The following is a 22,141-nucleotide window of genomic DNA, read 5'->3' as shown; positions in this document are numbered from 1 at the left end:
GAATGCAATCTTTCTATGTCTATCCCTCTCTTTCTGACTCATTTCGCTTAGCATGATACTTTCCATATTGTACCACTTGTATGTAAATTTCATGACTTCATCTTTTCTAAGAGCTACATAGTACTCCATTGTGTAGATGTACCAAAGTTTCTTTAACCAGTCATCTGTTCTTGGGCATTCAGGTTTCTTCCAGTTTCTGGCTATTGTAAAGAGTGCTGCAATGAACAAACAAGTGCAGATGTCACTTCGACTATACATTTTTGCCTCTCTGGGATATATTCCCAGGAGTGGTATTGCTGGGTCAAATGGGAGCTCAATTTCTAATTTTTTGAGAATCGTCCATACTGTTTTCCAGAAGGGCTGAACCAGTGGACATTCCCACCAACAGTGAAGGAGTGTCCCTTTCTCGCCACATCCACGCCAGCATCGGTTGCTTTTGTTCTTTTTGATGTGGGCCAGTCTCTGAGGTGTGAGATGGTATCTCATTGTGGTTTTGATCTGCATCTCCCTGATGATTAATGATGTAGAGCATTTTCTCATGTGCTTTTTTGCCATTCGGATTTCTTCTTTGAGAAAGTTTCTGTTCATTTCATTGCCCCATTTTTGGATGGGGTTGGATGTTTTCTTCTTGTGGAGTTTAACCAGTATTTTGTATATCCTGGATATCAACCCCTTGTCAGATGTGTATTCGGTGAATATCCTTTCCCATTCTGTAGACTGTCTTTGTATTTTGGTCACTGTTTCTTTGGAGGTGCAGAAGCTTCTTAGTTTAAGATAGTCCCATTTATCTATCTCTGTTTTCACTTGCTCGGCCAGTGGCGTGGCATCTTTGAAGATACCATTAGCTTCAATGTCATGGAGGGTTTTGCCAACTTTATCTTCAATGTACCTTATGGTTTCTGGTCTGATGTTGAGGTCTTTAATCCATTTTGATCTTACTTTTGTACATGGTGTTAGGCAGAGTTCTGAGCCTATTTTTTTGCATGTAGCCGTCCAGTGATGCCAACACAATTTATTAAAGAGGTTTTCCTTACTCCACTTCACATTACTTGCACCTTTATCAAAGATTAGATGAGCATATGATTGAGGAGAGATGTCAGTGTATTCAACCCTGTTCCATTGGTCTGCAGTTCTGCCTTTGTTCCAGTACCATGCTGTTTTAATTATTACTGCTTTGTAGTACAGTTTGAAGTTCGGGAGGTTGATTCCTCCCATTTTCTTTTTCCCAAGAATTGCTTTAGCTATTCGTGGGGGCTTATTGTTCCATATAAATTTCAAGAGTGTTTGCTCCATTTCTTTGAAGAATGTCATGGGTATCCTTATAGGGATTGCATTGAATTTATACAATGCTTTCGGTAGTATTGCCATTTTGACAATGTTAAGTCTCCCGACCCATGAGCAGGGGATATCTTTCCATTTCCTCATGTCCTCTTTTATTTCCTGAAGTAGCGTTTTGTAGTTTTCTTTGTACAGGTCCTTTACTTCCTTAGTTAAGCTGATTCCTAGGTACTTGATTTTCTGGGGCACAATTGTGAATGGGATTGTTTTTTTCATGTTGCTTTCTTCTCTCTCACTGTTTGCGTATAGGAAAGCCATGGACTTTTGGGTATTGATTTTATAACCTGCAACTTTACTATACGAGTCTATTGTTTCTAAGAGTTTTTTGGTGGAAGTTATTGGGTTCTCTAAGTAGAGTATCATATCATCTGTGAATAGTGAGAGCTTGATTTCTTCCTTTCCTACCTGAATGCCCTTAATATCTTTTTCCTGCCGAATCGCTATTGCAAGTACTTCCAGTACTATATTGAACAGCAGTGGAGAGAGTGGGCATCCCTGTCTCGTCCCTGATCTTAGAGGGAAGGCTCTCAGTTTTTCCCCATTGAGGATGATGCTTGCTGTAGGCTTGTGGTAGATGGCTTTAATTATGTTGAGGAAGGTCCCCTCTATACCCATTTTGGCTAGGGTTTTCATCATAAAGGGGTGCTGGATCTTATCAAATGCTTTCTCTGCATCTATTGATATGATCATATGCTTTTTATCTTTTCTTTTGTTGATATGGTGGATTATGTTGATTGATTTCCGAATGTTGAACCATCCTTGCATCCCTGGGATGAATCCTACTTGGTCATGGTGTATGATCTTTTTGATGAGTAGTTGGATTCTATTTGCTAGTAGTTTGTTGAGGATCTTTGCATCTGTGTTCATCAGGGATATCGGCCTGTAATTCTCTTTCTTTGTGGTATCTCTGTCTGCTTTTGGTATCAGTGTGATATTTGCTTCGTAGAAACTGTTTGGAAGTGTTTTTGATATTTCAATTTCGTGGAAAAGCTTAAAGAGCATTGGGAGTAAGTCCTCTTTAAAGATTTGGAAGAATTCACTACTGAATCCATCCGGGCCAGGACTTTTGTGCTTGGGGAGACTTTTTATTACCATTTCAATTTCCTTGATGGTGATAGGTCTGTTCAGGTATTCCAGGTCTTCTTGGTTCAGCCTTGGGAGTCTGTAGGAGTCTAGGAATTTATCCATTTCCTCGAGGTTTTGATGTTCCGTGGCATAAAGCTTCTCAAAGTACTCCCTGAGGATCCTCTGAATTTCTGTGGTTTCTGTTGTAATGACCCCCTTTTCATTTCTGATTCGGTTTATTAGGGTTTTCTCTCTCCCTTTCTTTGTGAGTTTTGCTAGAGGCTTATCGATCTTGTTAATTTTCTCGAAGAACCAGCTCTTGGTTTCATTGATCTTTCGGATTGTTTTTTGGGTTTCCATCTCGTTAATCTCTGCTCTGAGTTTTATTATTTCCTTTCTCCTGTTCGGGTTGTGCTCCTTTTTTTGGTCCTTCTCCAAGCTCTTAAGCTGTGAGGTTAGGTTACTTATGTGTGCTCGCTCCTCCTTCCTGAGGAATGCTTGTAGAGCTATAAACTTTCCTCTTAACACAGCCTTTGCTGTGTCCCATAAGTTTTGGTAACTCGTGTTCTCATTTTCATTCGTTTCTAGGAATCTTTTGATTTCCTCTTTGATTTCCTGTCTAATCCACTCGTTGTTCAATAGTGCACTGTTTAATTTCCAGGTGTTTGATTTAGTTTTCTGTTTTTGTGTGTGATTTACTTCTAATTTCAGCGCATTATGGTCTGAGAAGATTGTTGATACAATCTCTACCTTCTTAATTTTATGGAGGCATGTTTTGTGGCTCAGCATGTGGTCTATCTTGGAGAATGTTCCATGTACGCTTGAGAAGAATGTGTATTCAGCTTTTTGTGGATGAAGTGTCCTGTATATATCTACTAAGTCCCTTTCTTCCATTGTTTCCCTCAAATGAAGTATGTCCTTGCTAAGCTTGAGTCTGGTTGATCTATCAAGAGGTGACAAAGCAGTGTTGAAGTCTCCCACTAGTATTGTGTTGCTATTGATGTCTTTTTCCAAATCTATGAGTAGTTGTTTTAAGTACTTTGCTGGTCTCTCATTAGGTGCATATACATTTATTATTGTAAGTTCTTCCTGTTGTACAGATCCTCTGATCAATAAGTAATGGCCTTCACTGTCTCTTATGACCTTCCTCACTCTGAAATCAATGTGGTCTGATATAACGATGGCTACCCCAGCTTTTTTATGGGAGCTGTTTGCCTGTAGGATTGTTTTCCAGCCTTTGACTCTGAGTCTGTGTTTGCTTTGACTATTGAGATGCGTTTCTTGCAGGCAGCAGAATGTTGGGTTCAATTTTCTAATCCATCCTGCCACTCTATGTCTTTTAATTGGTGCGTTTAGCCCATTGACATTGAGAGAGATTATTGTTATGGGATTTTGTCCCATTGTTATGTTAAAATTGGGTGTATTTGAGGGGCCTTTCTTGCCTTAAAGTAGCCCACTTAGTTGTTCTTGTAACCATGGTTTTGAGTCTATGAAGTTCCTGAGCTGTTGTTTGTCTGTGAAACTGTGTGTTGTTCCTTCTATTATGAATGAGAGTCTTGCTGGGAAAAGTATTTTTGGGGAGGCATTTATTTCATTGAGTTTTTTTACTATGTCCCACCATTGTTTTCGGGCCATGAGGGTTTCATCAGAAAAATCAGCTGTGAATTTTAAGGATGCTCCTTTGTAAGAGATTTCTTTCTTCGATCTTGCTGCTTTCAGAATTTTGTCTCTGTCTAAGGTTTTGGTCATTTTGATCAGAATGTGTCTTGGGGTATTTTTATTCGGATTTCTTCTAGCTGGTACCCTTCGGGCCTCCTGAATGTGGTCACAAGTTTTCTTCAGCTCTGGAAATGTTGTAGCAATGATGTCTTTGACAGTTTCTTCTTCATCGAGGTTTTCTTCCTGTCCCTCTGGGACTCCAATAATTCTTATGTTACCCCTCTTGGCTTCATCACGATCTTCTCTTGCCATCTGTTCCCGAATTGTGAGTCTCTTTTCCATTTTCTGCTCTTTTCGGGAGAGTCTCTGAACTTCATCTTCGAGCTCACTGATTCTGTTCTCAGCCGCTGTTACTCTGCTGCTGAGGCCTTCCACTGAGCTTTTCAATTCGCCTACGAGATTTTTCAGGTCTGACATTTCTGATTGCATTTTCCTCATTTCTGCCTTCAGATCCTCTTGTCTTCTATTGGCATTGCTTTCCATTGTTTCTTTTAATTCCCTAAGCATCCTAAGTAGCTCCCTTCTGAATTCCTTGTCAGAGAGGTTGTCTAACACTACAGTACTGTTGGTGTCATCTGGGCTAGACTCTTCAATATGAATGTTTGGTGGGCTTTTGCGTTGCTTTACCATTGTGAGAGGTGTGGTTTAGTCCTTCACGTTCAGTGTTACTATTCTGCTTGATATGCAGTGTGAGTTAAGATAGGCTTATGAGTTATTGGCAACTGTATTTCTAGTGGCTGAGCTAAAATAGAGAAGTTTCCATCTAAGAAGTTAGCTTATGGTTCCTATGGCATATGCAGTGGGAAAATATTTCGCGGCCGCTAATGCGGCCGCGGCTCCGGAAAGAGTCCCTGGCACTGGGCGAGGAGTTGGGAATGTCTCCTGTTTGGAATTGGAGCTGTTCAGCTTTGTTGCCCAGAGCTGGGCCTCTGTGCCCGTCCCACGCGGCTCAGGGGTTGAAAACCGGCTGTCTCGGGGCTGTTTCTAGCTGCGCGTGCCCAGAGAGGAACCCAGGCCCTTGGGGGCGGGCTGTACCTGTTGGAATTGGAGCCGTTCAGCTTTGTTGCCCAGAGCTGGGCCTCTGTGCCCGTCCCACGCGGCTCAGGGGTTGAAAACCGGCTGTCTCGGGGCTGTTTCTAGCTGCGCGTGCCCAGAAGATACCTTCTTAAACAATTATTGGACCACATTTGTCATTTGAATTTCTATTGGTTACACTGTTCTTGTGTCTATGGGTTACCTAATTCTAACATGAAAACTTCTCTGGGCTGTCTAAAAATCTTTTAAAAAACAAAAATTAAGCTGAAAAAATTTAACATATAAAGAAAAGAGATGAAATAAAGGTATTTCTTTACAATATAAAAGCAAGGACTCTATATTAAATTTCGACATGCTATATTTACTGCCCTGAATACAAGGGGTTATCTATATTGCATAGGAAGAATAAAATAGTCTGAAAACTTTTGTTAGTTTTTCTAAATTCTTTATACATAAAGTAAAATGACAATTGGTGTAGCATGCACCTGGTAAAAGAGAATATGCATTTTTGAATTAAACTCTTGTTGTTGCTACTATTGTTTTAAGGTTACAATCAGTGGTACTCAAGGACACCTGTGTAAGGGTCTCCAAGACCATTGCTTGAAGAACCACACAACTCTGAACACTGAAACCAGGCCTCTGGCATGTAGAGTCTTTTAGCTCTGAGATACCACCTCCATTCTGGTACTAAATATAATTTTAAGTAAATGGAGAGTCACTTTCTATTGCTATGTAATCTCTCAACATTCTCTAAAGCACATAACTCAAAACTGCATATTTTTTCTGAGTAATATTTTCTTATGCAGCAACTCATCAATTTGCATTTTGTTTGAACTGTATACCCCTTGTAATATTTGCTTGTATCGTTTCAGAAATGAACAGAAGAGCAAGTAAAAAATAACAATGAGATTGGAGGATCCTCCCAGGAGGGGAGATGCATGTCGAAAGTAGACTATGGACTGAACATGTTTGCCACTCAATGCCTCTTTTGCAGACCACAACACCCAAAAGGAGAGAGAGAACACAGGGGATTGCCCTTCGACAGAGGCGGGGGGGGGGGAAATGGGGGGATGGGGGTGGGGGATATTATCCATGGTGGTGGAAAATGGGCACTGGTGGAGGGATGGGTATCTGATCATTGTATAACCAAACCCAAGCACAAAAAATTGTAAATCTACAACTGTACCTCATGGTGTTTCACTAATAAAAAAAATTAAAAAAAATAACAATGAGATTGGGCCAGAGAGATAGTACAGTGGATATTGTTCTTGCCTTGCATGTAGCCTACATGGGTTCAATTCCCGGCATCCTGTGACCCCCCCACCAATAAGTAAATAAATAAACAAACCCAATGACAATGAAAATTCTGCCTATCAACCTTGGTTTTTTAAAACCATGCAGTATTGTCAGGATGCTTTTAATTTTATTATACATATTTTATGTCATTTCATTAAAAAATGTATTTATTTCAGTTTTGAAACCACACTGTCGGTAACGTGGGAGCTACTTCTAGCTGTGAGCTGGTGATTACACCTGGCGGCGATAAGGAGATCGTTTGGTATCAAGAATGAACCAGGGTCAGCTGCATGGAAGGTGACTTAAACCCTTTTTCTGTCTCAGTGTCCTGCCTTTAATTTTAACTTGCTCAAATCATTAACAATTAATGGGTCCACTGACATTACCTTCCCCAACTAAGTCTATTTCCTGGAGAAGGCCATATAGTGATTAACTTAAACAAAGATTAACAGAAAAATAATCATAGTATAGTGAAAAAATATGATACTGTAATTGCTTTTGTCCAGTCTTGGACTACCACAGAAGTAATAATACCTGTACCCAAACCCACCCTCTTTTATTTTTATTTACTTTTCTTTTAGAAATAGAGAGTTTATTGAAAAGTTGAGAAATAGACACCCCTCAGTCAGAAAGGAACTTTGTATAGGACCAAACTAAGCATGGCTGTGTTTGTGGGGTTTTTTTAAACAGTGGGTCTTTGTGCTTCGTATCAAGCAAACTATCAGAAGATTCCCATTTGTTTCCCAGAAATGTCTTGTTAATTTAGGGCCCATTTATATTATTAAGATTATCATCTTGCATTCCACCTTCAACTGTGATGAAAGTAAAGTGGACTGGAGAAGTGAAAGTAGAATGATAATATTTGATACATCTACATTTTTAGTTTTGAAAGACATTTTCTGAGAATTTTTTTTTTATTTTCTGCATCAGATTTTTAGAACAGTGAAAAATGTTAAGATGACTGAAAGATGGCCAGGTCAAAACAGAAAAGTTATCAAATTTCCTCCTATTAGAGAAATTTCTCTTTGGATATTTTGTGTTTCAGCATCTCTTTTGTTTCAGTCTAACTTTTCAAGACACTTTATACGATAAATAACATTGAAAGACAGAGCTAGAGGATCGCCTGTGGCAAGTCAGGCAGGTTTACTTCCCATTATGGACTTGGGTTGCCTGAGTTTGAGTTTCCTCTGATAGACCACATTGTGTACTAGGCATCACTTCTCTACTTCTTATTGCTCAGTAGAACTGGAGGTTTGGGAGTTGGTACAAATGATGATTCTCCAGTTACTATATTACCCTGATGAACAAATGGTTCTCTGTCTCTGACCCAGAGATCTCCTGTCTTCTATAGACATCTGTGAACTGTGGCAGGTTCAAGCCTATGAAACTGTTAATTTTTAACCTGGGCACATTTTACATTCTTTATAGCTCTTAGCAGTCCAATATGGTTAATATCTGAAACAAATATTTCACCTTTAAAATATCTTGCAATAAGTAAATGCAATGTATCCTCTCTGCTAGGACTGCTTAAATGGTAGTCATGAAATGATTACATTTGCTCTGGGACAGCTAGCATTTCCAGGAAACTACAGACAAGAAAAATCACTCTTTACTCTTGCAGAATGAGTTCCAAACCAAAGGTTACTTCTGATAAACAAATGTGTGCAAACACATGCACAGAGACACACACAGTCACACAGACACATACAGACACACACAGACACATCTTCCTATTTGGTAATTTTTCTCATTATCTAGAAAAATCAGGCAAAAGAAAAATCCTTGCAGAAAATTTCATCCTATATCTAGACTCTTCCAAAGCAAACCTTTGTGGGAGTACTCCAAGCTTGTACTAAAAATTATTTTATATTTTAGTAATAGAATCCCAAAACAAGCGATAGCACAGCGGTAGGGCGTTTGCCTTGCACGCAGCCAACATGGCCGACCCGAGTTCGATTCCTCTGCCCCTCTTGAAGAGCCCGGCAAGCTACCCGTGATGTATTTGATATGCCAAACACAGTAACAACAAAGTCTCCAATGGAGATGTTACTGGGCCCGCTCGAGCAAATCAATGAACAACGGGAGGACAGTAACAGTAATAGAATAATTTTTGGCCTCTTTCTCTTTTGCAGCAATAATTTTCCTGCTTTGTACATTAACAGTGATAAGTATAATCCTGTTAGTCTATTTCTTTTAGAAAATGCTGGTCTGGGGTGTGACCTCTACTTGAATTTAACTATGTAAACTTCTTTATAACTTTGAATGACTAATCTTAACATTTTTGCATTAACCACACATTGTTTATGAAATTAAAATCACTTTGATCAGTTTTTCTCAATTAACAAGGGTTAATTATATTTGAGTTGCTTACACTGTAATTTTCTTTTATATAGTATTAGGGTGAGGCAGTTTCTCTATGTTGCTTAGATGCTACTTATGGTACTTTTCCTCTATTAACCCTCTATCTCTTTGAAACCAACTTCCTTTTAAATTTCCAGTGACCTTATGCTCACTCAGTTCTCTCCTATCAGATATCAATTTTCAGGAACTTTTACCGAAGAGTAAATTATTAATAATAATTATTATTACTATAGCACATCATCCACATATTATTCCCTACATTCTACCTATAAATATGATTGTTTTGTAATAGAAACCCAAATTATAAACAAGAAAACTAATGAATGGAATTTCAGGGATCTGGGAATACCCTGGTACCGGAAACTATGCCTTGTAACCTTCAATTTTAACTCCAAACCCTGATACTAGTGAAATAAAAATCTCCTGCTAAGTAGGTACAAATATAAATAGGGAAAAGACTAGCTTTAAATGCTTCCAGAGAATAACGTGAACTAAAGGCAATTTTGCTTCTCATTTTAAGTGCTTTATAGATCACTGAAAACTTCTCCTACCAATTTACTGAGTAACCTTCCTGTAATAAGATCTCACCTTGTCTCAATTTTTTTCTTCTATAAAATGAAAATACTACTAGCAGCTCCTATTTATAGGATATTCAAGATTTTTAAAAGCTTTGGGTAGGAATAAAATGTAATTTTTTTTTAGCTGTGGCTGCCTTCTAAACGAAAGTAGTCCTTCTTGTATGGAAAAGGGGAAAGGGCGCATCAGTTTGTGCTACAATAGCTTAAGGTGCCTGTGTATCAGACAGGATTGACACTGTCTAGTTTCTTTCAAGGAAGCTATAGACTTCCTTTGATTATAGGCTCTTAGACTAATAAGCAGTGCATAACCTTGTTCTTGAAATTGAGAATTCAGCTTTTGAATAACTTCATAGACAACCTGTTCACCCTTAGCTTAGGATACAGTAGATACTGTTGTACAGTTATTGTCAAAGGTCAACAAGAAATAATTGCAGTAAGTTATACGAGGTAATCAAGTCCTCATTGAAGGATCAGTACAGCATAAGAGTCTCTGGAGATCGGGTGATCACATCCCAAGTATGCTTTTTGTCTGTTGAGTAATCTTGAATAAGTCTGTTCCCAAGTTTCAACCACTATAAATTGAGAACAAGCACAAGTTCCTTATACATTTGCTATGAGAATTACATGAGGGTGCATATGAAATACTGAATATATGACAAGCCTAATATAAATGTTTTAAGTATTAATAATGTCACTGTCACTGTCAGTGTCCTCCTGTTGTTCATTGATTTGCTCGAGTGGGCCCAGTAATGTCTCCATTGTGACACTTGTTATTGTGTTTGGCACATCGAATACATCACAGATAGTTTGCCAGGCTTTGCCAAGCTGGTGAAATACTCTCGGTAGCTTGCCTGTCTCTCCGAGAGGGGCGGAGGAATCCAACTCGAGTGAGCAGTGTCAGCCACGTGCAAGGCAAATACCCTACCTGCTGTGCTATTGCTCCAGCCCAAGTATTAGTAATGAAAAAGTAATAATTAGCTATTGTTTAGGAGAGGTTTGGAATATAAGCGAGATTCTCAAAACAGTTTTAAAATCATATTGTTCAAAAAGAAATGCTGTATCAACATAAGCCTCTGAATTCTTCAAAAAAAAGAAAATTCCTATAGGAGAAATTTATCCTGCAGTCTAAATGTCATAAAAATGAGCCTTAAATGTTTTTTAACTTGTTGATAATTCTCAAAATATCCTCATATTTTTATCTGAATGAGATAATATTCAATTTTTATATCTATCATTGTACTACACTGTCTAAAAATGCTTTGCAACTCTATAGATGCTCATGGCTGCTCATGCAGAAATAAAATATTTAGCTACAAAAATATCTTGTGTTTGGGAAGCTATTTGCTGACATCTCTTCCTCTGATATTTGGAGAACATGCAAAATGTTTTATGCACAGGAACTTGAAGGAAATGCTCCCATAGTGACTTTCAGAATATTTTGAGAATGCTGCTAATACATATTTTAAAAGTGCTTTCTACTGTGTAGTTTTTCCATTTTTTTATTATTATGTAAAATCACATTAAGCAATATAATTCTCTCTAAGAACTCCTTGGTTCATCCCATCAAGAACAATCAGGAATTTTAAGTATCCATATTTTACAGTAAAGAAGACATACTGAAATATGTATTAATTATGGTAATTAATTTTATCAAAGAAATAATTAATGCTTCTCTCTTAGAGCAGTCATTTACTACTTTTAACTAAGGATAAATATTTGCATAAGAGGACAGACACAAAGACACACAAACACAGACACACGCACACACACAATTAGTATAGTGTTAGAATTTATGCCAACTTCAAAATCCAAATAGTAGAGTTTACGTACTTAGAAAATATATTTATTTTTGTGTTATAGAATTTGCCAAGATCTTGATGAAATTATTAACAAATTATATTTGATTGATTACATGGTGAAAATAATAAGGATAAAATGGGTACTGGTGGAGGGATGCGTACTTGATCATTGTATAACTGAAACCCAAGCACAAAAATTTGTAAGGCTACAACTGTACCTCATGGTGTCTCACTAATAAAAGTTTTTTAAAAAAGAAAGAAAATAATAAGGATAAGGAATAAAAATGGGGGAAGAGGGAAAAACAAGTAAGGATAATAGGGGCCAGAGAGATAGGACAGCGGGTTAGATGCTTGCCAACCTCAGCCAATCTGAGGTTGCTCCCAGGCACTCCATATGGATTCTTGAGCCTGACAGCAGTGATTCCTGAGCTTGAAATAAGCCCTGAGCACAATAAGTTGTGGTCCAAGATTCAGTAATTTAAAAAGTATATTATGAAAACACGTTCTTTTTGTTTTGTGTATTAATAATTTATCCTCTTTTAAAACATATGCATAGTCACCTATCTTAGTAACGTTAAATCAGAATCCAAGTTCTTAAAATATGATAATCAGTTTATCTCCATAAATAACTAAACTGGTTATTTATTGTGCACCAAATACTAGGTAAATCCCAGTGGGTAAAGTAAGATTTGTGTCAATTTTCACAGATTATTACTTTCTAATGGAATGACAGACAATAATCAATAAAATCACAAACATACAGTGAAAACACTGCCTTTATCTACTGTAAACTTTCTAAATTGCTTTACTTGCTACCCCATCTGATAAAAGTAATTAAAGAAATCAGAGCCAGGGAGATAATATCTTGGGCAAGTCATTTGTCTTACTTGCAGTTGACTTAGGTTTGATCCCTACCATGTCATACAATCTCCTAAGCCCCATCAGAAGTGATTTCTGAGTGCAGTACTGCTAGGTGTGACCCCAAAATAAGACAGGACAAAGAGTCAGTTTCTCTCATTCCATCAAAAATTACTACAGGGATTTGTAGTTCCATATCTTTTTTTTTTACTTGATTTCTCTTTTGACCACATAATCTTTCTAAAACATAGGTTCTCTCTCTCTCTTTCTCTCTTTCTCTCTATCTTTCTGTCTCTGTCTCTCTGTCTCTATGTGTATCTTTGCAAAAATGGGTTTTACTAAAAGCTTTGGAAATAGTTAAATATAGCATTGAGCATGTGGGGTATGATTACACATTGATTTGGTGAGAAATGGCCCTATCTCTTCTTCAGAGTTCTCGTGGGTTGAGAGTTCCTGCTGGAGAAGTTTGTTTTTGTTCCAGGCATTTCCAAATTTCTATTAGCTTTTGAAAATGAAGAATTCCTCTAGTGGATTTAAACCAAGCCTTGTGAGAAATAAGGTGACAGGAATCTTTTATGAGTAAAAGGACCATTATTTATCATCTCTAAACAACTGAAAACCATAGATAAGAAGCAGCTTATACTGTTCCATGAACTTCAGGTACAGTTTATGAAATATCAGCTTCGGCAAGGATGTCAATGCATTAAACATTTTTATAAGTAATTTATATTTAAAAATTTATTCATTTATCAAATGAGAAGTTTAGGGGGCTTGGGGTCGTGTTGTCATTTCATTTCCTAATAACAACCTTAGAAATGAGTAGAAGTAGATGCACCATGTGTAAGAATTCAGAGGTCAGCTATGAGGATGATCCACCTCTGCATTGAGGCATGGTCGTCTTGACTCCATTTTATACCCACCTTCCTGTTTATGCTGTGCGACTAGCTCCTTCACTGACCGGGCTTAGCACACACACATCCTAAATACTAAGTTATGAGTATTTAGGAAAAGCACTAGGAGAGTCTGCGGTTATTCTGCGTCAGCTAAGACAAAAGACTTGATACCTACCATCAAAAGGCATTGACTTTGGTGTTCTAGGATGCTTTAGATAACATAAATTGAAGGGCACAGGAAATGCTAAGTTGGAGAGAAGTTGAGTTTTACAAATCCACAATTAAAAAAGAATTGGGACCTGTCAAAATACCTTCCAACTTTCTCACATTCTGCTTTCTAGGGTATGGTCCTGGAGTAGAATCAGCTGGGAAGAAATGTTCTGCTGGCCATTGTTGGTAGTGGGATGCAAGTAATCAGGGCCTGGCAATTTGTATCTCTCCCTATTATGTACGGTGCAGCATTTGTATAATTGATTTCTTCATACATATTTCATTATTATTAATCATCATAAGTAAGTTGCATCTTTTAATGACATAGGGGATGAAGAAATAGACTGTGGCAGTGTGTGACAGTGCCGCACAGTCATCATTAGGGGGATTTATTATTTTGGAAAAAAAGGAAGTTAAAAGACTCAGCTCAGTAGTCAAAAGCGCAATTTAGGGTTTATTGTGCAAAAACCTAAAGTGGAAACAATTCTTCTGAAACTGCTTCACATGCATGTAATTCAAACAACCTTCTTTACAAGGCCTTTAGTGCATTCATGCTAGTACAACAAAGTTCTCTGCCCAAGTTATTCCTTTCAAGCTTCGTAGTTTAAGCATCATGTGAATACCTTGGTCATAGGAGCTCACTGAAGCAGCAAACACGGAGCTCAGTATCTCGCCTTCAAATAACAGGATTCTGGGGAAACCTCCTTTTGCTCCCTTCAGAGGCAATTAATGGTTTTGAATATACCTGGAGATTATTAATTCCACCAGCAACCTCAAAGCTGCAGGTCACATTTCACTTTGCTCTGGTAAGAAACCAAATTTAAAAAAAGGAATTTTAAAATGTAGGCATTTTTAATTTTAATTTTTTTTGCCTGCAAACTTTTCTAGCTTCCTTTGACAAAGAAATAAAAATTTCCAGTCTAGAGAACGTCACTGTATCCTACAAATATTACTTTTTAACCTCAATTTAACTATTTAAAATAGGGAGAGGAAAAAAAAAGGAGAGCGGGCGAGCACACCTCAACTTAAAGCAGAGGCTGACCAGGCAGGGTGGTTTGGTTCTCCATAGCACACCCAGGGAGATGGCGGCTGTGCACAGAGGACCAGGGCGCATGAAGGGACACAGTCCTTTTAAGGCTGTTGTATGATCACTGACTCCTAATCCCACATGCTCAGCAGGATCTTAGGTGCTTTTGATTTCTGGCCTGGGTCATAATTGAAGAACGGATAGAATATATCATCAGTTTTATAAGGTGACTTTAAACTCTTTTTTTTTTAAAAAAAAATGTTCCTCTCCTTTAAAATTGGAATGCATATTTCTCACTGCACTGTGTAATAGGGTTTACGCGAAATCCGTGCTCAACTCTGGCTTCACATTAGAATCCCTAAGGGAGCTTTTAAAACAGTAGGAATGACCAGTCCCGCCCAGTATCTGATTTTAATTGATCTGAGGTGAGGCTCAGGAAAATTTTAAAAGATTGCTGGATGATTCTAATGTGTATTTGGAATTGAGCAACTACTCTAAATACTTAGAATAAGTTGGATATTACCCTAATTTTTAAAAAATAATATTCCAGTTTTATAAGATTTTCCATGCTTTCGTGTATGAGACTAAGGAAAGTAATTCATTGGTATGTTATATCTTAAAATTTAGATTAGACTATTTGAAAATTATGTCTTTTCTAAGAAGTTTTGCTTTCTTAAAATTAATTATTATAGGTTAGGTGATATGTTGCTTTATTACTGATACTCAGAACCCTCTACAAATGTTCCCATGTATGCATATTTAAAAGAGTTCTCTCCTGAGTATTTTATTTCATATCTATATTCCCAACACAGACATAAACACATGCACATATGTATGCATACAAGAAAGCAACAAGCACTTGTGGTATCAATGTATCTTTTTTTTTTTTGAAACCAAATATGGGAGTGCCTTAGACTGCTTTTAAGATAATTGAAAAAAAAGGTAATAATTTATCCACTTACTCCTTTCAAAACAAATAATTGTAGAGAATTGTCTAATTAAAAATAAAAAACAGGAGGTGGTTAGGGATTGTTCCTCATTTGACAAACTAAGTGGACACTGACACTTTTAAAGTATTGGTCCATGGGGCTGGAGCAATAGCACAGTGGGTAGGGCATTTGCCTTGAACGTGGCCAACCTAGGTTCATTTCCCAACATCCCATATGGCCCCCCCAGCACCACCAGGAGTAATTCCTGAGTGCATGAACCAGGAGTAACTCCAGTGCATCGCTGGGTGTGACCCAAAAAGCAAAAAAAGTAAAAATAAAATAATAAAGTACTGGTACACACACACACACACGTACACACACACACACACACACACACACACACACACACACACCGAGGGAATATTAATTGCTAAAGCAAAGTCAAGGGTGAGACGATGCGTCCTACTTGTTAGAGTAGAAAAATGAAATATCTAGATTTTAGAGCAGAAGATTCCTAGGGAAGTCAGCAAATCCATTTGCCACATTTTACAAACAAGTAACCTGAGGTTAAGAGAAACACTAATTTTTCTCATCATCTCTTTGCTTTTATTAACAGAAAAGGTAACTTTTTTCTCTAGGAGACCAAAGTACAGTTAAAAAGTTAATGAAGTTGACAATTAAGTGATTTATTTTGCTATCAGTGTCAATCAAAGGATATCTGAATGTCTTTGTCACTCATTTTTATACTTATGATAAATTTTATACCAAATAAGGTAAAGGTGAATATATATATTTGAGGATGTTAATATCAACAAAATTAGAAGTATTTGAAAATCTCATAACCCATGATGTATAAATGTGTTACCATGTAATTATCTGGAGCTCTGCACCTTGAAATAGAGTGAAGGTAAGTGCCTGTGATTAAGCCCCATTATACACATGGAACCTATTACAACACATCTGATCTCAAAATGGGTTTATACTAATAAATACTTTTATCAAAAACTCTATGCCAATAGTAAATATTTTATTTTAAGACCAAATGGTAAAATATAGTTATTTACAGATATGTTAAGTAGATGAATTTTATCTTCTAATGAAATTCAAAACAAAAGATGTCTGATATATGATCATATGCTGAATTTTTTCCTTTCATTAATACTAAATGCTCAAAGGCATGGTACTATATTTTACCCCGTAATTGAACATTTTAATGTCCAAATGACAAAAACTTCAAATATATTGTTACCATAGTGAGCATTATTTGAAATTTTTTAAACACTATGCATACCCTGGCAACAGCTATTATTCAACACCATGAATAAAAGATCTACTTGCATTTGCCAGTGAGATTTGGGCAAAGAAGATTAAAACTGCTGAGAGACATTGTTTCTTGGTTTTCTAAAATACTAGAGATACTTAAAGTATTCTTATGCAATACTTTTCCTATGAGCAATTGTAGGTTTGGAGTAGGTTTGTTTCCTCTGTTTTTAAAGCACCAATATTGAAATATTACAGGAAGTTTGGGATTTAATTAGGATCTGACACCTACTCTTTGTGAGTTATTTTCCTGGATTCTTGTGATAATCTGAGTGTACACGGAACTGAAACTTTTGTTGTCCATCTAGCTAAGTAGAATTGGGATCAAGTCTTTTTGGTTCTCTGTGGCTTAAAATAGAACACCGGACCTACTCTGGAAATCTAATCTTCTAGAATCCCAAGATATTATTAAAATGAGGCTGACTTCTTAAAAGAATTAAGGGCCGGAGCGATATTACAGTGGGTAGGGTGTTTGCCTTGCATTTGGTCAACCTGAGTTCTGATCCCCAGCATTCCATATGGTCCCCAAAGCACCACCAAGAGTGATTCCTGAGTGCAGAGTCAGTAGTAACCCCTGAGCATCGCTGGGTATGACCCAAAAAAAGTAAAAAAAAATTAAAAAATAAAAATAAATGAAAATAATTGAAGCATAGGTATCAAGAAAAGAGAACAGAAAAATGTGTTGACATGATACTACAGATCAGAGACTACATGGACCACTAGGTACCTTAAAACATGCTTTTCCTCAGAGTTGATATTTAAATTGACACACGGAAAAAGGTGTTATACATACAGATATCTAGGGGAAGCAAGTTCCTTGAAGAAGAAACAAAAGACAACATGTGTCTAAGGGAAGGACTAGCTTGATGAGCTGCATTGCTGCTCAGTGGTATAGGGTAGCCCCTGACATTGTTTGGATGGAGCAGTGGTCATCTGGCATCTTGCTACTCAAGGTGTGATCACAGGATTAGCACATTAATATGACCTTGGTACTTACTACAAATGCAAGAATTCGTTACCATTCCCTAGGTACTCAAAATATGTTTTATTTTTAGCAAGAATCCCAGGTTTGTCTTTATATATGTAAGTTTGAGAGGTAATGAGCCAATTGATTCTAGTGAACCAATGGGTTGAGTGAGGATAGATCTTGCAGGATCTCTCTCTCTCGTATCTCTCTCTGTCTCTCTGTATCTCTCTGTCTCTGTATCTCACTCTCCTTCCCTCCCTCTTTCCCTCTCTCCCCTCCCTCCCGTGTGTGTGTGTGTGTGTGTGTATGGTGTGTGTGTTGTGTGTGTGTGTGTGTGTGTGTGAAGAAAGCTATAGAAGAACTTTAAGGGGACATGCAAGAAGGTGCAATGAGGGTCAGATATGGTAAAGAGATGTTTAAATAGGCATGGAAATAATTTACTCCTTTTCAAATTGCTCTGATACTTCTCAATAATAACATAACCACAGATTATCAGTCATATATTTCACCAATGTTCTGATCCTACATATAGACATCTAACAAAGTTCATAGCATCTTTAACACTGTATTGTTCTGAATTTGTATTCTTTGTTTTCTATTTAACAAAAATTTGTCCATAGCATAATGAGAATTTTTAACTTCTTTGAATGCTTAGCCTCTAGAGAGTATGGTAAACATTTGTTGAATGTGTTGTTTGAGAAAGTGTCAGTTGAACAAAAGAATCTCTTCATACAGATTCCTAACTTATCCTTATCTCCCCTTGATTTTTTTATGCTCCAAGCACTTACATTTAAAAAAAAAACTGCTGTAAAAGGAAATATTTAAATGTATAGCTCCTACCTGAATACCAATATTTTAAATTTAGTAAATCTTATGAAATAAAATTTATAATGCTTTGATACTCTTTTGGAATCAAGCTTTTGTTCTCTGAGATATGATATAGGGTCCAGGAAGCAGTGTTACAGAGTAGCCTGGACGCAAATCATGCAAATGTAAGGGCACTGTCATCCCTCAATGCTGAGATCTATTCTCAGAACTCTGCCATCTTCTGGGGCTCCTGGTTCCTTAAATCAGAATCATTCCTCTGCTAGAACAATTCAGGAGGCTTTAAAGCTGCTGTTTCCAAATATACCCATAGGAACTTGGTGTCTTTCTACTCAGGAGGATGTACAGGGTCTCATCTCTTTTCAGTTGCTTTTTCTAAGGTTTGAAAGAAGACTTACAGTTGCAACCAACTTTATGCAGCCATAGAAAATAGTTATTTAGGATATATAAATATGTTTATATCTAATATTGCTTGATGATGTGGCAAAGCTTTCTGATTTTTCTGCTCACCTTTTCTGAAATAGGATTACATATTTTAATTAGAAAAATATGATTCTATTAGATAGTCTTCATCACATTATACTATAAGTTTTATTTAATATAATTTGATTTCATTGCTGTCAACATAAAAAAGAGCAAAAAATTGGCTACCAATTCACTTATTAAGTCTCAGTGCTGATGTTCCTTTTTAAAAAATTAATATTCACCCTATTGACTTTAAAGCTAAATCCAGCTGGAATCACTTTTTAAAATAAAACATTCCCCTTTCATCAGTGAAAAGTTGGTTTGCCGGCATGGATTCACTCTTGAGCACATAATCATTTTAGTAACCTGTGAGTAAGTGTCAAACATTATGTGCTGGAACAGGGTGTCAACTGTGACTAGTTTAATAGACGATTTTCCCTGCTCCAGACATTCATCATCTCTATAGCTGTGTCTTTGCCAAAGGACTAAAGTTTCTGTTTCTTTCTAACCCAGTCAGTAGATAAAATAAACATATTTCTCATGGAGATTTTATCACTGTCAGATTATAAACACAAAATACCTCAAGCAGAAGATAATCTTTCAGGTGGCTTTAAGAGCTTTATTTATTTATTTTTCACATATAGAAATAAAAGATTAAGACTTGACATTCCAGATATCTGAGGGATTACCTTTGCATTTTGATGATAATCATGTTCCTCTAGATTTTATAAGGTGGGTTTAAAAAATTAAAATTAGGAATTAAATCTGTGAGTAGTAAAATAGAAAAAAATATGACAGGGATCAGATAAAATAGAAAAATGTGATAGGAATTAAAATATTAACCAATCTTACCTTGTAATATATGTATTCTGTGTAAAATCCTGAATGAATGAAAGTCAATAACATTCACTTTACTTACACTCTGATCACTTACTTTGTTTTTTTTTTAGTTTGTTTCTGTATCTTTTTGATATGCTGACTTCTATCTCTTTATTAAGAAATCTTACCCATAGGTTATTTAACCTTATATTAGGTTATGGAATATGATTGCTTCTCTGGAATGAAGAATAAAAAAGCTATATGATGAGTTGAATTGAGGCTTGTTTATGTCCATATATTTGTAGCCTGAATTCCTGTCTTCATTCATAAATCCCTATAGTGATTTGAAGTTATTTCCCTCCTTTCCATTCTCTCTGTTGTGTCGTCCCTATGTCTATTTCTAGGTCTAGTCTACTCCTAGTCTACTTCCCTAACACACTTCCTTGAAAATGTTACCACTTCCCCTTGTATGTCCATATGTTCAGTCAGATTTAAGGTTATCTGAATTAGTTCCATCGTTTTATCTAATGTCATTCATACCCTGCTCTCCTGAATTCTAGGCTTATCTTAGTCTAACATTTTTATTTTCTCACATAAAATCTTAGTCCCTGGCCTCTCTCTGTTTAGTTTCCTAGCCTCTAACTCTCTGGCATGAGGGGATTTTGTAGTAGTTGATATTTTGGCCCACCTTATGAATGCATATGCTTAAACTGCAATGTGGTGGAGAAAATCTAAGAAATCTTGTTGATAAGCTATAATCATTAAACAAAAACAGTTAATGCTGAATATTTTATCTTTCTCTGATAGTGTGTACCAGTATATATAAACCACTCTACATAATATGTGATAAGATTGACATGAAATCTGAATAATAGTTTTTACTTTTAATACTTGTTTTATACAAGGTATTTTGCCAAGTAACTTGTAAACATTGTTTAATATACACATACATATAAATATATATATATCCAGTTTCAATAGAAAACTGTAAATTAGGTTTGATTTCTTGCATGCTTCACATATGACACAGAGAGACTAAAATATGTGAAAGCCTTGATTAGGTAAAGGAGAAATTTGACTTGCAGTGCATGCCAATGCATGTTCTTAACCACTAAGTTAACTCTTTGAATATAGAGATTTCTTTATCATCTCTACTTAGTAGTCGTAACTTGGTAGAACATCTATCTCCTGCATGTGATCTCTTCCAACTACAGTATCTAAAAAAAACATAATCCGCCAAAGTTAACTGTTTATCCCATTTAATTTTATTCATAATTCCTATCACTAACTTGAATTTATATTAATTTAATTTATGCTTTTTATTTTTTGTGACTAATTTTCTAAAATAGAATATGATAGGAAGTAGTTAAAAGATTTATTCTTCATCCTTAAAACAATGCCTAATATACAGTATATACTCAAAATATCTACTAGGTCAATAAGTGAACACATTTTTATGTCCAATTCTAACACATTTGTTCATGTGAACAGGGAGTTCAAGATGCCGTTCTGCCTAACGTTCATTGATTTAAAGAAGGCCTTTGATTCTGTTGAGACGAAAGTGATCATCGAAGCCCTAGTCAATCAGGGCATTCAAACTCAATACATCAGGATCTTCCGTGAGCTGTATTACGGATTCACTACCAGGATCTCACCATTCTACAAAGAAGTGATCATCGATGTCAAGAGAGGAGTTCGGCAGGGTGATACTATTTCACCGAAACTCTTCAGTGCCACCCTCAAGAACATCATGCAACGACTGGAATGGGAAGGAATGGGAGTAAAGATAGATTGTCTTGTTCCTGACATTCCATTCGCTCTCAACGGAACAACCATCTCTGAATGCAACAGTTATGTGTACCTAGGTCAAGAAGTCAACATGATGAATGACCTGGCACCTGAGTTCCGCAGGAGGAAGAAAGCAGCTTGGAACCCCTTCAAGAGCATTGAAGAAATAACTAAGGGGATGAAGAACCTCCAGCTCCGAACACATCTCTTTGATTCCACTGTTTTTCCTGCATTAACATATGCCTCAGAGACCTGGGTCCTACGAAAACAGGATGAGAACACTATTTGGGTCTCTCAAAGAGGAATCGAAAGAGCTATGCTTGGAGTATCATACTTCACTCAAATGAGAGAAAGAATCTGGAGTTCCGACCTTCGTCGACGGTCAAGAATCAGAGGTGCTGTCTCGTTCGCTAAGGCATCAAAAATCAGATGGGCTGAACATGTAATGAGATTTGGAGACGACCGCTGGACTAGAGCCATTATCGACTGGATTCCATGGAACATCAAAAGATTGCGTGGTGGCCCACCTATGAGATGGTCAGACTTCTTCACCAAGACCCTGAATGATCAGTTTAAGACTCTTTGTGTTCCTAGAACGAGCAGATGCCATTGGGCTGCACTAGCACACAACAGGGATGAATGGAAACGTTACTGGCGCCCACTCGAGCAAATTGATGAGTAATGGGATATCAAGTGATCAAGTGATCAATTCTAGCACAAAGAGTAGTACCAAATAGGTATTCTAAATATGTTTGCTGAACTAAACTGAATTTCTAAAATTCTCTTACTGGTAAGGAAATGCTCGAGGAGAGTAAGTGATTTTCTCAAGGTCACAGTTTATTAACTGGA

This window comes from Sorex fumeus, unplaced genomic scaffold (genome assembly GCF_029834395.1).
Source record: "Sorex fumeus unplaced genomic scaffold, SorFum_2.1 ptg000037l, whole genome shotgun sequence".
NCBI lineage: Eukaryota > Metazoa > Chordata > Mammalia > Eulipotyphla > Soricidae > Sorex > Sorex fumeus.
Note: the sequence above shows the minus strand (reverse complement) of the source record.